Source organism: Pieris napi, chromosome 10 (assembly GCF_905475465.1).
Source record: "Pieris napi chromosome 10, ilPieNapi1.2, whole genome shotgun sequence".
NCBI lineage: Eukaryota > Metazoa > Arthropoda > Insecta > Lepidoptera > Pieridae > Pieris > Pieris napi.
This window is the reverse complement of record NC_062243.1, coordinates 4,415,296-4,432,056: the sequence shown is the minus strand read 5'-3', so window position 1 is coordinate 4,432,056 and position 16,761 is coordinate 4,415,296. Positions and strand designations below refer to the sequence as shown.

General features: G+C 33.0%; 1 protein-coding gene across 1 annotated transcript in view; it reads right to left on the bottom strand.

Moving 5' to 3' along the window:
- The window catches only part of LOC125053182 (protein artichoke), a 54,911-nt gene extending 38,391 nt beyond the window's left edge, over positions 1-16,520 (bottom strand). Inside the window, exon 1 of the mRNA XM_047654419.1 lies at positions 16,404-16,520. The gene's annotated coding sequence lies outside the window, so the exon portion shown is untranslated. The remainder of the gene's footprint in view (positions 1-16,403) is intronic.
- Positions 16,521-16,761: the final 241 nt, after the last annotated feature.

Here is a 16,761-nt window from a genome sequence, read left to right as displayed (position 1 = left end):
GTACCGTAAATGTGCACCCAGGCATTTTTTATGTGCACACATAAACACACGCTCGTTCTGAGACGGTAAAACATCGTGAGGAAACCGGCGTCTCTTTGACCTAAAACTGAAAGTTTGTTAGGCATAGAGAAAAATGATCAAGGAATTTTGCCCTAATTGAGAGATTAAACGGCTTTCTACGATGAGGGCGTAGGATGTAGTGAATGTTTTTGCATTTTGTGTATGTTGGAAATTTAGGTTGTCAAGGGTCGGCCTGTTAGGTTACATAGAAGATAATGCCTTATTCCGAGATGATTCTTACAATACTTTCATAAGTTTGGATGCAATGAAGAAGTGTCCTTGCGATCAACAGTAAGAAGATTTTTTTTTTCTATACAACTTAGAATACTGATGCCGATACGATTTAGAAACATTCAATAATGAGAAGAAACGTTGAAATTTAGATATCAGTATTAATTGACAGGAATGATAATAATAAACCAGATAGTGTTGAAGTATAGTGAGAGATATAAAATTATAAAATTCTGTATTGGATTGAGCTTGATACATTGCTGACATATTCAGTTTATTATCTTAATGAATATAACATGGAAGCTGTATATAATTGTTGTATGTCACCTGAATAAACATAATAAAAACTTATATATTCTTTATTTAGCTACATTTTATTTAAATAACCGTTAAACGGGGAAACAAGAATTCAGGCCACTTAATGTCGGATGTCACGTCCTAAGCACTTGTCCCTAAGTTCCTATAGCCACATCGTGTCTGCAAGTTTTCTCATAAACTGCACGACTTCACAAACTAAAAGGAAACAGTCATTTTCTAGTCAACATATTGGTTTGTAGTTTTCACTTAGCTATTTACGTAGGGAGCTTTTTGATGTGGTTTTCTCGGTTCGAAAACAACTGGGAATTTTTTTTTTAATTACTCTCAAAACATTCAAAATCATTTATTAATTTAGGTTACACAATGTACACTTATGAACGTCAATACAGAAATTTTAATACATTTAAATTACATTTAATATGTAATGCTAAATGATTCTAGTTTTACATTTACTGCCAGTTCGCGAATCAAGGGCGTAGAACGGATGAGAAGAACTGGCAATAAACTCTCTGCCACTCTTTTTATACCAATTCAATTCAAGTCAGTGAGAGATTCTAGTCGAATAATGTACATAATAAATCAGAAGCACAATTCGAGCTTGTCAACGGGGTATGGAAAGAATCGTGATGGACATTGATAGTATTCAGATGGTTTATCACACCAGGACCACAAAAAAGACGAAAACCATAGACACCCATCATGCTCTCAAGCTAAAAAGGAATTAGGCAGGACACATATCTAGGCTGACTGACAGCCGACGGGAATATCGCATCACATTGGCGAGGACCTATAGGAAGCAATGATTGGTTCAAAAATGCGAAGAATATAGAGGAATGGAAATGACTGGAGCATATTGACACATGACAAAAAAGTAACTTGCAATCCAAACATTGAACATGGACTTGGACTTTATTCGTAAGAAATAATAAATTAATTACAATAATATAATCTACCCATTGACATATTTTATATCAAGACACAAGAACAAAAAATTGTAATAAATGTTTTAAGTCTATTTTATAAATTATAAGTGTAACGTCCTGCTTCTTGGAGTCTTTTACGGCTCACCAACACCACAACACTTGTACAAACGTCCTACACACAACCGCTCCGTTCGGGTGTCAGTTTACGACTGACAGTCTGACAAGTGACGTAGGCGCATGAGACAACCAAGCAACACTTTATTTAGTCAATACACTACAATAAGTATTTTTATTTGTTTATTTTTCGCGAATGTAATTCCCGTTTCTGTAAAAGATTTTTTTCAAACTAATAATCTTTACCGCCTTCGTGGCTTAATAAAACACATGGCGGCTAATCTGGAAACCTTGAGTCCCATGCCTGGTGAAATGACGATAGTTTTTGGTTGATAGGCGGAAAATGCAAATGAGTATGGCTCGAAATTATCAATCCCACAAAATAATATTCATTGCTATGACGTGACCCGGAATCTGTCTTAGTACATGTAATTTAATATTTTACAGCACCTTTAAAGATACATGCAAAAATGCTTAATCTTTTTATATATAAATCTTCTGTACGTGTAATTAAACTCTTGACTAAACGGCTTGACTCAATGAAATTTTTTGTGTGGATTCGAGAATGTTTTAGATTAATTTTTTTTTTGTGTTCAGGATTACGTATGCCGGCTAGTATTCTAATAAAACTTCACATAAGTAAAATGAGATCGTACAATAAACTCAAACTCAAAATATCTTTATTCAAGTGGGTAACCAAGTACACCTTTGAATTGTCAAGTTAAATTAATTGTAAATTTACATTTACTACCAGTTCGAAAGTCAAGGGCGTAGAGCGGGTAAGAAGAACAGCAGATAAACAATAAAGTACAAGCTCCCACCTTTTCAAAATGCCAAATCATAAAATGACTGCTTCACGACTGATTTGAGAGCGACCGCCGATGCGAAAACCGCTGTGTGAGTTCGTGAAGTGAGTTACAGAATCGCAGGGCTGGCAAGAAACTTTCCGCCACTCTTTTTAATCGCCAAGTATTGTCATACAAATTGTTTGAACTGGAGCAAATCCATCCCAAGGATTAGGATCATTTAAGTATTCCTCAAATTTATAAAACGCTTTATTGATTAATTTCCGTTTAACGAGAGCTTTGAATTTATGAATAATAATACAAATTCATTAACGTTATTAAGTATTTTATATATATAGATATTTATCTAGATTTTTTCGTATAAGGAAAAATCACGTTTACGAAATCAGTGAAAACATAAATGAAAATTCTTCCATATGAATGTTTAGCTAAACAAGAAAACTCATAAGCTCCATCGATGTTTGCATTCAATTATACATGGATATCACTCGCTGGAGCGTTGTTAATTATTACTTGAACATTAATTACGGAATTGTAACGATGCAGCGTTTGTTATATAAACCAAATAATTATTTGAAGAATTAATCAAATATATCGAGTGAAAATTAATTGGGTCTTTCTATATGGATTATGATGGGTGCCTGGTAAAATTACAAATCCCTACTAAAACAATTTAATTAAAGTTAATTTTTCAAAAGGTTTTCAAAATCTGGTTTAATTGAAAAATCGCATACTATGTAGTTCACATCAGTGACATTCTTTATTTCGAAACGTCGGTTAAATTTAAAATTATGAAAAGTAATTGTAAATACATAACTTCCATCCGGTAAAAAATCGTTTTATTATCAAAAATACATAAATAATGATTATATGTGTATTATTGTGTATAAATGATATGAATATGATTCTTGATTTTATTAAGGCTAATCGTTTAAAAAGAAGTATAACCGCATTAGTGTTCTCAAATTTCTTATTAATTGTTAGTTATTTAGAAGTAAAAAATCTTTCTGCTAGGGATTTTTACTCTATTTAAACTGGCTTACTAATTAGATCTACGAGCCAGACATCATAAGTGTTTGGATAACGGTGCAATCTCTATTCCCAGCCGTTGGTGTCTTGATAATCAATTGGACATTCGTAGGACGGAAGTATTAGTGACATATTTATTATTTACTAACCTAACCTAACATATTGAATTCTATCTTTTCAGCGCCATCTTAAGTATATCAACATACACATCAAACAAATGTACCAATTCAAAAATCATTTGATACAAACATGATTTCATGAACGTTGACTAATTAATCCTTTTTCGACATTAAGCACTTATGATGGGGCAATAATTGTGGAGAGCGAGTCGTAAGTTGCGGGTAACGTTCTGTCCGTGGCAGGCGCACTAAAGAGGCTTTTGAAAACATGAGAAATAGTTATTTTCCGCACGGACTCCCTGCGACGATTAATCATCCCCTCAGTGGGGGGCGGAGATTGACTTGTGTCCACTGAAAGCATTCCTGCTTGTTTCTTACGAAAATTGCAACTTTATAAAACCCTTAATGCGCTGTTAGCAACTAGCGAATTTGTTGGAACTTTCAAACTTTTATATCAAATGTATGTGTAATGTGTGTCTCGGGTTTTATACACATCTTTTAGATGTAAGCTTGAAGTTCAAATTAAATAACTAACAATAATTATTAGAGTTAAGGAAGGAGAAGAAATTTAAAACCTAGAAGGAGATGTCGTAATTATTTATTGATTGTTTTTAATATTAATTATTTCATCAAAACTGTGAGCAGACCTAGAAATAAATACGATATTGCTGAAAATGAAATGGATTTGCAATACATCCAAACATAATGATATTATTTAAATACCATAATAATTCATTGCTGCGGAGTATTAATCAAAAAATCTCCAAAGATTCTCGTTAAAAGGGAGAGCGAAGTGGATCATTGTATTTCGTCCATAATAGCTACAGAAAGAAATAATTACTACAATATCTTGGTGACACTGAGTGACATATCCACTGGGGTGAGATCGATCACAATGTCCCAGACGCAATTAATGCCAAATTTTTGGTCATTCTATTCCTTTATTTGTCAGAATAGACGTCAATAATTGTTTGTAGGCGGAAAGTTTTACTGTTATACCTTGAGATTATTTTTGCCCCCTTATTTAAAAAAATAAGTTTATTTGCTGCGTTGACTAAAGTAATGTACTATTTCTTTTCTCCACAGCATAAACACAATTTGAAAGAAGAAGACGAAATAGTGATTTAATTTACAGAGTCCAAACCATAGATATAAAATCTTAAATATAATAAATCGAAGAAATACAGTTTAGAATACAAACAAACACAAGTTATACAAAATTAGATGAAGCATCTAGTGGTGTGAATGTGAAAGTGTGGGTGTGAGAATGTATTAATGAGGAAAGAAAATTTAGGCAAAATGGAAACTTTTCGCCTTATTTTACCATCATTGTTCCTTGAGTACCAGAATAAAGTTAGATTACCAACGTAAAACACATATATTTGTTTAAAAGGTTACAAGGTTATATACATTAACTAGCCTAAATAAATGTTGACATAAATTAACTGAAATATAACGATTATTGTTAAAGAAGTCTTAAAAATCTTATCAAAATACACGAAATTAAAGTGAGTTGTTTCACAAAGTCCATTCGTCCAATAAGCAGGGTATATTTTTATTGTCAATTTACATAATTGTTTATTAAAATATTTTATAGTTAGCTAATTCATAATAACTGACTATATAATCTTAATTTACATCAAACGTTGACAGAAATATTATTAAACGTTGACTTTCAAACGATATAGCCATTTTGGCAATACAACCATTTATGAAATGTTTCCATTAAGTGATCAAAGCTACGTTGATACGACGATTTATATATACTGTTTTAATTGGCATTGTTTGCCTTTTAAAACAGTATGTATAATAAAGATTATTTTTTCTATACCGTCTCATTAAATTTTTAAAGGCAAGGTGCCTTTATAGCGTGGGCGAGTAATTAGACCATAAGTTTGACATGAATTATAAAGCTTAGCTTATTATTGTGAAATTGTGTTGGTGTTAATATTGTATTTTAAAAATTAATATGAGATCTGCATGCCTATTTATATATGGCTGATTGTGTGGATTTTTATAATTGATCTATCAATTTTTAAAGGCAAGGTGCCTTTATAGCCGGTGCCTGTATTTGGACTATAAGTTTCATAACAATTAATTATAAATAGCTTTACTTATTATTATGACATTGTGTGTTCTTTAAAATTTAATGAAAATTAATATGACATTTGCATGCCTATTTTTATACGGCTGTTTGAGCGGATTTTTATAATTGATCGTTCTAAATGTATCAATTTCTTGCAAATAAACGATTTATTATTATTATTCAAATAAATAAAGCTAGTTAAGTATCTAAATATATTGATATCGCTATGTTGATAGTTATCAGTGTAAGTGTACATTATTTAGTGTATTTTTCTAATAAAGAGACTTTTAGACAGAACATAAGCATTACAATGAATGGCTTTATCGCTTGTCAGCGATCTGTTCAAGTCCGATTTTTATATCCACTTCATATCACAACGAGCTGACACTCGACTATAAAGCGACAAATAATCATATACACTGGGTAGTGATAAATAAATTTAACACCGGCATTTTATTGTTGATCCGATTCACGGATAAATCACAACAGAAATGATATGCTGTTGTAATAAAATGTCCCAAAGCAACCAATCCACGTATCCTAGAGGATTTATTAAACAGGTCAGGCCGGTGAAAACGTCTGAAATATTGGACACGTCTGCTAAATTTATAGACATAATATGTCGGTTGGGGAAGCTCACTTCTGAGAGTATACTGAGATTTTTTCATTCGAAAAATGAGTTTTATGATAAAAAACTATGCGTGTTACAGTTTTTGTGCGATCGAAAAGCTTTTGAAACACTATTTCTCTGCTTTTGATAAAATTTATTTCGTATTATTTCTACCTACTTTTTAATTGTTTCGAAATATATACTCTCAATTTCCTGTTAAAGTTGTTAAGAACTTTAAATTTCACTTCTGGTATTTTTGGTAAAATTTTTCACTTATTCGTGTGGCCTGGAAATTGTCTTATTATCTTTAATTGATTTTGTATGTATTGTGATTTTATTTTTAATTACGTATGCTAATAAAATTCTACTATTTCTTAGCTAGGAGCGAGAGAATGCTGCACTGGTACCCGCGCGACGCGCGCCGGCCACAGGGGCGCCCGCGCCAGCGCTGGGCGGATGATATCATCGCCGTCGCCGGGGTCACCTGGCCGCGCCTCGCCCACGACAGACACGAGTGGAAACGGATGGAGGAGGCCTATGTCCAACGGTGGACAAACCAAAACCTGACTAGAAAATGATTATTCCTAAATGTTAAAGTGTATTTTACATAATGTTAAAAGTTAATTTTTCAATTCAAAACCAATGAAAGTTCTAATCTATTATAGTAAAGTTTTGGAAATAAAGGCTATTATTATTATTATTATTTCTTAGCTACCATAAAATTTTCACTACCACACCATATAAGATTCGCGTAATATATAACGACTCGAGCGCTTAATATGAAGGAAAAAATACATTTTCACATCGATATCACTTGATGATAGAGATTATGTTTATGAGCCGGGCATTCCTTATACGTCCCAAACGCCTAAGCCTCGAGGCGTTACGGCATAAAGTACTGCAATGTATCATTTTTATGGCTTCAGACAAAGTGAATTTGCGGCGATAACAATGTGTTGGTTTACATGTTTAAACATAATGTTGAAATGTAATTAAGATATAATTAATTTATTGATAGATTGTATTTTAAAATAAACAGAATTTTAGACATGGAAATCCATGTTTTGAGCCTTCCTTTACTGTATGTGCAAGTGTTAGTTGCCCACGAGGGCGAAAAAGCCATTGCGTCTAAAACCGTACGCTTTACCACTAAGCCAATACAGCTCGTATTATCACTTAGATAATATTTTTTTTTGTTAATTGGCTCAAGCGCGTACCTTCTTCTTCTTTTCTTCTTCAAGGCATTATACTTGCAAGCAGCTGTTGTATTTGTCCGTGGACGGCGTTAGTCTTCCATATAACAATAATAATATAACAAAATATAATTACGAACTGAATACAGTAAGTGTCTATGATTTTGTGTGATTTGAATTCCGACAAGGGAACCAAATTCATCCAAATTAATTTAGTATTGAGTAATATATAATGTAGTAGGTTTCAACGTAAATCATAATAACAAGTATTTGAAGTTAATTTTTTCTATATTCTTTTTTTCATGCGAATCACATAGTAAAACTATGTGCAACATTAAAAGTTTCATGTCGCATGGCAGATTGTATTTATCAGATAAATTCTCCCAACTTTCAAAACACCCACTTAATTAAGGTTAATCTGGAATGTTGCAGGCGACCGCATCCTGAACACGATTCTATTAAACCGCTACATAGCTCGATTATGAACACCCTTATATTTTACAAGTTAATTCAGTGTAACTAGAAAATAATTAAAACACATATAATTTGCTTTTATACAAGTTGTTTAAAGGTAGATTTTTTTCATTAGAATATCAAAGAAACAAAAAAAATGCGATGGCTGGAACTTGGATATTTGGGTACAAACTATTATTGGGATCAGAATCGCGATTGAAGTTATACATTTAAAGATATTCAGCAACGAGACAGCGTCCCGCATGTCAAAAACGTACTATATTTTGACACATAAATCTAAGGCTAAGTCTCGTTACTGAAATGTATGTCAAAGCCCATATGTTTTTTTGATACTAGAAGTAGCTTTAAAAAAAATAATGATAAACATCTCAGTGAATAATACATTATTACTATTAGCATGTTGAACGTCAACCAAATTAAAGAATTCAGCTTAGAGTTGCTAACTAAGATAATTATGTAATTAAATTAAAATGCACCGCGCGTTGTCGGGATTTCATTAGACGCCTAGACGGCTATTTGCTTTTATCTACTCGGTCTAACCCAGTAAATAGAGTTATCACGCACTATATAGAGGATATTACTCTATATAGAGCGTTTATTAATCAGTAAACTAGCCAATATTTATAATTATGCATTTTATAAGGGGTAAATAAATGCCAATTTCCTTGCGTCTTGTTCATGCTACTATTAAAAAAAAAATGTTCGTCAAGGTTTGGCGCCGCCTTCATAGCAGTCTGTGTATGAATTAAGCGTATTCTAATTAATCAGTTTTTACATTATTTTTATGTAGAATGGATTTCTACCTTAACACACATTTTGTATAGGTACATATTTATTAAGTAGAACAAACATATTAGTTTGTATAGTAGTAGTTTTGCATAAGATAAATTGTTTTACAGTAAACAAAAATTAACCATAAAAACGATGGCGCTACACTCCATGACGTAAGCCTTAGATATCATTATCTTCTTCGTGATATATTCTAAGCAAGGCAAGTAGGTGATCAACCTTCTGTGTCTGATTCACGCCGTCGACTTTTCTAAGACATGCCGGCTATTCACGATATTTTCCTTTACGTACGAGTACGAGTAAAGTCTATTGGAGCACAGCCAGGGTACAGCAACGTTTTCGGTACTTCAAAAATTTTCACCATATGATATGAAGATTTTATTTATAATCAGATATGATCATTTGTCTTTTTTTATATAGAACGGGGGGCAAACGGGCAGGAGGCTCACCTGATGTTAAGTGATACCGCCGCCGCCCATGGACAATGCAGAGGGCTCGCGAGTGCGTAGCCGGCCTTTTAAGAATTGGTACGCACTTTTATTGAAGGACCCTAAGTCGAATTGGTTCGGAAATACTTCAGTGGGCGGCTGGTTCCACATAGTGGTGGAGCGCGGCAAAAACTGCCTTGAAAAACGCTCAGTTGTGGAACGGCGGACGTCGAGGTGATACGGGTGGAATTTCGTATTCTGCCTCGACGTTCGATGATGAAACTCAGGTTTTCGTTAGTCTAGCCTGTTTATGTTTTTCTTCACAATACGAGCAAGTGGTTGTCCAGATTTCGAATTCGAGACATTAATAACTGCCCTTTAAAACCGCTTACGATGTAATCTTACGTCTATATAAAAGTTATAAAATTTGTTTAAACTCATCTTTCATCTCAATCGCTTTAATAATCGTTTTAGGCGAATTTATCCGACAATTGAACAAAACTTTGAAATGAGTGAGTTTTTGCCCTGTGGCTCTGATTGTCCGAGTTTTACGAGACTCAAGGAAGTAGAAAAATTTGGATATATTCGTTATTTTTACTTTCATTTGGCACAATTGACTGGTTGCCTTCTTTGACATATTTTTAATTAATTGTGACAAATTAAACATTGTGAATATTGTATTCAATAAAACTGCTTTTTGATTGTATGAAGGAATGTAGATGTTTCCGTATATATATATATACTTAGGAAAAAAATACGAAAAATAATGAGGAATGGAACTACCTACATGTTCGTATATAAGTCATAAAAAATTACTTTATTCTTAAAAAATTGTTTACACAAGAACTTAATTATATTTAGTATAATGTCACTATCTTCTCTGTCGTATTCTTTATTTCTGAATGTGCCGTTAGTGTAAGGTGTGTGCTGCCCTGCTAGTGATATTTCTCCACTTTGTTCAGTTGGTAGCTTGCCTCAGCCCAGCTTATGGAAAGAGCCATGAGAATCGTGGCTTGATCACAGCGGGTTGGCGATCTGCTTTTGCCTCCACCTTATCAATCTGATATCACTACACCTACACTTTAATATTCATTATTATTCTGAGCTTTGCATAGGTCTTTATTGCTCTTTTGAATTTATTGTATATCTAAATGCATGTATTACGGTATTGATTAAATTTAGAAGAAAAATCTCCTAAAAACCACTTGATGGCTTAACATTTTATATACAATTGTGTGCTTGTGTGAAATGAACCTAAAATTAATAAACGTATGCTTAAGTCGAAACCTCTTATTCAAAAAAACGATTTCAGTCCAATTGCACTCTTGATAATGTACTCTTTAGTCTCTTTCTGCCAAATTGTGATGAAAAGAGATAGATGCAAACTTCGCATAATCGTCGACGACCTTGTTCTTTCTGGTCGGCTAGACGTCAAAAAAACTTTAAGTGACCCGTTTGCCCCCAGTCCCATAAGAAAAACTTAAAACGATTGTTAGATTTGTTTCATAGCAATGCCTTTACTGCAGGTGTCTATGGTAAAAAACTTAACTTTAAGTGACCCGTTTGCCCCCAGTCCCTTAAAAAAACTTGAAACGATTGTTAGATGTGTTTCATAGCAATGCCTCCACTGCTGTGTCTATGGCCAAAACTAAAATTTAAGTGACCCGTTTGCACCCAGTTTCATAAAAATAACTTAAAACGATTCATAAATTTGTTTCATAGGAATGTCATGCTATAACCCGATAAAAATGATATCTCCCTTAATACTCACACACATTCACAGCTACTAAATTTAACAATAAACATAAGAGAAGTTTAAGCTCTGTGTACATCTCCGTAACTTTGTTCAATTAAAGATCGTAGAACTGCAGTGAAAACCTTTCAAGTGTGTTACAAGCTGATCTTTTGTTTATAATCGTCGTGATTATTAGGAAATTTATTAAATTTGGTTCAGTGATATTATGTTTACAATCTTTTTATTTATTTATTTATTTATAAAAACACTATTGCCCTAACAGGTGACCCTAAATTGACAAAAGTGAACAATAAGTGAATAAAATTTACAGACGAAACAAAAAAAAACAACCATACGAAATTTATTAGGAAAAATAAAATTACATAATAAAAAATACAAGAAATTAACTAACTACAATAGGCACTAACAAATAATAGAACTTTTGGCAGTTCACTCAACGGACAATGAAAAATCTTATTTATAATCATACGGCTTTATTAATATTTTTATTGTTAGTCAGATTCTAAGGGGTTGGTCCGCTATCCTTACCCTACCATAAGGACTTTTGTTAATTGGTTGCTGGATTGGTACGTACCCAATTGACAAAACATGGATTAAATCTGAAATAAATAATAATTATAATTCAAAATCATAGTATTTCTCGGTTCTATACACATAATATCAGATATCGCTATTATGCATAAATATATTATTCCGAAACATAATAGTTACGAGTTACCCCCTTATTTATAAAAAATAAATCGGTTTTAAGGCAAGTAAATCTTTCGTCTCTTTCTCTCAAATTGGGTTTACGCTATGTTGAACAGAGACAGATGAATAGTAATAATAAACAATTTACTTAAAACGGTGCAATTAGATTCATTTTTTTTGTATTCAATAGCTATCTTAAAATCATAGTGTCAAGTGCATTTCAAGGCAAGTAATTTGCACTTGACGAGTCTGTGATACTTCTTTATCATTATTTTAAATCTAATTATTATAAATCCAAAAACAACTAATTCAGTCAGCTCATGTACCAATATTTACTTCCATGAAAGAAGAAAACTGGCTTTTGATTTTTATAAATACGCAAAAATAAGAATTCTTAAATAAAGCATTAAAAATACCTCTCTATGTAATGTTCTTTTTAAATTACCCATTTGATGATAACTTGTCGTACTTTTACCTACAATTATAACTCCAATTAATTATCTATATCCGGTCAGTTGTTAATGCCTGCTCTCTCGATTCACGGTCTATAGGTATGTAAATTGCCTTTATGTATATTGTATAATTAACCTATAGCTGTTTTATCTCCAGACTTGAAAGTACTATTTAAGCACTGTAAGTACAATATCAATCCACTACAAAACAGCATTTATTTTTTCGACTAGGTTGTACTTTAATAAGGACGCATGAATTACGTATACTTTCGCCTACGAGTTCCTGAATAAATAAGAGTTGAGCCCAAACCATTCCTTCTCCCTTTTGTGCTCTCACTTCCGGTGCGCGTAATGGGATACCCTAACAAAATGGCGGGTTCTTTTGTGCTAAATAAAAATCAGTACAATGGGTTCAAGCTCGATCTGCATAGGAGGTCATCTTAGCCAACAAAAAGGTAGCTTTTGTCAGGCTAATGAATATAACACATACAGGTTTTAATTTACGCGGCCGTTTAAGAAGGTTTTTGCGTTCCTATTTTAAATGTGAACGGATTTTTACTGTGTACAGGTTCACTAAAGGATTCCTCGAATTTAAATTTCGTGTTGACTTGTTGTATTCCATTTTTAAATTATGTTTTTTTTACTGACTGGGTGGACACCACACGATTTCATCCGCATTTACTTCACCATTATTGTATTTTTTACGATTGTGAAGAATGTATAAAAAATAAGGTTCTCATAAGGAACTATTTAAGAACAATACACAATGATGTTAAAAAGTTATAGTCAAAGGTGAATAGAAGGTCGACAATTCTGTCGCAAACTTTTTTTGAAGTTTTAAAGAGAAACAATTTCATCATACATTATTTTTTGATTCAGTTTCGCCGTCAACGCAGCGCTTGGACCGTAGGCACTCAAAGGACATTTCTTTTTTTCCTGTTTTTGCAACATTTTTTCTTCATTTCCGCTTCTATTAGTAGTACCGTGATTATAGGGTATATAAATAATAGGTGGACTATCAAACTACGAAGACGAATTTACGAAATTTTTAAATATTAATTAAAAATACTCTGGACTGAAATTTGCTAGGCAACCCATATGGATTATATTTATTGACATATTAAATTATATATAAAATAAGTTTCATTAAATAAGCATCTCGGTGAAGGTCGTTGTATAGCGGGATCTTAGACCAAATTTGAAAATTAAATTATGGTAAGGGAAATAATCAGATTTAGCGCTAACTATGACTTCGGATCGGACTTCAAAGATTTTGGAATCTACGAGTACTTAATAATATGATGAACGTTGCAAAGGTATCGTTATAAAAATAGTAAATTCTACGTTATACATAGGCTATTTCTGTATCCTTATATAAGCGTATAACTAGATCCCCACTGTATAATTAAATAAACATAATATATAGAAATCGTATATAACAGAGACATGTTTCAAATTACTCTAATTAAGTAGATATAATTGAAGCATACGCCCTAATATAAATTGCCTCACCTAGTGGCTTAGTATTTATTATATTACTGCAGATCTTGACGTCTCTAGTTCGATTCCTGAGTGTAGAAATGTAACATACACTATTTAAATTTCTTTAAAGTTGTTGAAGGCAGCCCTCACTTTGGAAGTTCGCGTGGTTTGAACGTTTCTTGCTAGTGTGGTCGTATAGGGTGTAAAAAAAAGACAATACACGTCTGTCTACGCTATATCTCTTCTGTACATGGCAAGTCTTAGATAAGTTGTAGTGGCCCAGAGACCAATCAATCAAAATATATTTATTCAGTTTACATGCGTCTTAGAGCATGCCTACGAATGTCAAAAACGTTTACGAAATTCGCGAAAGAGCAAGTCTACACCATCACTTCGCAAAACTACCAGGACGCCTTGTTCTCCCTCTACATTACATATCAGTCATTAAAGTTACATAAGTAAAAGCAATAAAAATCTGTTCTGTGATTTACCACATTCACCATTACACACATATACACACAACAATCTATATATAGTAGAAATCCTATTATATTATTACAGCAAATAGTATTATTATATAATTAAAATTCATGGTGTACGATTACAAAGACTTGATTCAATTTACCGTAATTAAATATAATTAGAGAAGCACACGTTGATACGCCCTAATAAAGGGAACCAGATTTCAAAAGAATTTCCACTGTTTTACTGTGTTGTAAATTGTTTAAGAATTAATTTTCTTAAGGCTTAGGTTACAAGAGCCTCTCATTATCAAACTTGAATTACGGAGGAGAAATACGAGCAAACTTCGATCATTGAATAGGACGGCTGAACACCTTTTTACAAAAAAATGTTAAAGAATATTTTGCTGCGAATTTTTCTTTATACCCTTTATAGGCTATTTTTGGCGTGATCAATGAAGACCGTGAAAATTAAGTTTTCCCTTTATTCGTGGTGAATAGAATTTTCAAATCATCCGATTGGTGGTTACAGGGGATTATGGGAGCAATCACGAAAGTCAAATTTATCGATTTCAATTTCGCGAGGACATTAAATGTCCTTAAATTTTAAGTTGTTTGAATATTATTGAAAGTTAAGCGATATTTTCGAGTATTGTTTCTGGGAAGTATAATGATAGATATTTCCTTTATATGCGCCAGTGATATGTTTTTTGTTTGTCACTCTCGAGTCACTTTAAAATTGTTCAACGATTAACCTTACATGAGGTGTACAAAACACTTAATTCAATGTAATAATACTGTAAGACTATTTAACTAGGACTGCTCTTGCAGATTGTAGTATATATTATATAATATATTATAAAATATGATTTACAATAAAATATATTATAATAATATTATTAAAATTACAACAACTTATCGTATGATGTATAAAATAAAAAAATAAAATATGTTTATTATGGAATATAAAATACAGGTATCACTTATTCCACGTCATTTAATTTGAATCGGTAGACATCCCTACTCGGCAAATCATCAAACAACACTTATTTTAAAACAAATATCGCAAATTAATTAGAAGTAGCCTGTCTAGCACCAGTCCCAGGCCCTTTTATCAACTAGATAATCGTTAACTTTATACTAAGCCTTTTTACACAGCTTTTCTTTATACATCCGTCCGTATCCGTTCCGTTTTCCAATCTACTGTATGTGATACTGATTCATTTTTGATAAAGTTTCATTTAATTAGAAACAAAAGAGGATTTGACTTATTAAAGAAATAAAAGCGTAAAGGACTGCCTCATTGTTGGATTTAGTAGCTTTAAAACGAAATTGTTTCATGATTGTAGCAATTGTGCAGAAATGCACCGTTTGCTTGACATTTCATTACTGATATTCCTCGTATCCGCATCGGGCACAGCGATCGTCAGAGACAGATTGAGACGTTTGCGATAATATTATTATCTTGATTTAGCATGTAAAACGTCCCTTTGATTTCTACGAATTTTAGGGACTTTAATATTTGTGTTTACTTGTGTATCATGTTGACATTTTAACTTGAAACACAACTTTGTTAAAATCGGAAAATGAACTGTCAAAGACTGCTCGTTGCATATCAACTCTTAAATCTTGACCATCGCCGTTATGTTGCCTGCCTTTCTGTCTTCTAAAGATTGCACTCCGGAGAATGCTCCATGGAACTTCACAACCTGATTCAGTTATCCTCTTTCAAACAACTCATCTAAAAGCACGCTAAAGTTTCACACCTTCGTTGTTGACATCCCTAATACACGACTTGGCCCTTCCTCTCTTCCATCTTCCCTAGACAGGAATCAGCATCAGGCATCTCCTGGACAGGCGAGCCCTCTAATAGGCCACATATCACTTAACATCAGGTGGTGGTCTGTCCAGTTCTGTATAAAGGTAAAAATAATAATAAGTCATGTGGAACATGGTGTAATGGTTGCAGCTCCTTACAAACGTTGTGTTAAACAAAAAACTTGGCGATTAAAAGAGTGGCGGAGAGTTTAATTCCAGTTCTTCTCTTCCGTTCTACGCCCTTCATTTGAGAACTGCCAGTGAATGTAAAATTAGAAGCATTTAATGTTTATTTCTTTTTTGACGTTTATAAGTGTACATTGTGTTACCTACATGAATAAATTATTTTTGACTTGACTTTGATATGCCATGTGCAATATAGCCGTGACTTAGAGAGCGGTCAGGTCAAATTAGATCATTATTTTTAACTCAACGCACATTACTAACAAAGTCACTAGTATATAACTTATTTTTAAGCAATATTTTATCTATTATTGGTTGTAAGTAAAAGTGCACTGAAGATGCAAACAACAATTATGTTAACAATACAAACGTGGGCATTACTCATAGCGGCACGGAAGTGCAGACAGCGACATCCGCGATTGCAGCAGTCCTGTTTGTCAATGTCCTGTGATATATCGCCCAGTCGGGACCGACGCCAAAACTTCACATCTGCACAACACCGCAATTTACCTTTAAAAATGCTTCGAAAGATTAAAACATAAAATGGGACCAGTCTGGTTTTAGACTTATGCAAGTTTATTGTGCGTCGATATTTTTGTATGATTCTGTTAATGAGACTAACAATTTATATAAAAAGAAGAAGCGAAAAGATTAAACCAATATTTTTAAACGTGTTTTTGTATCAAGAGTAACCGAAATAGAATTCTGAGCAATACGTCAGTCGAGGTTTAAAATAGTA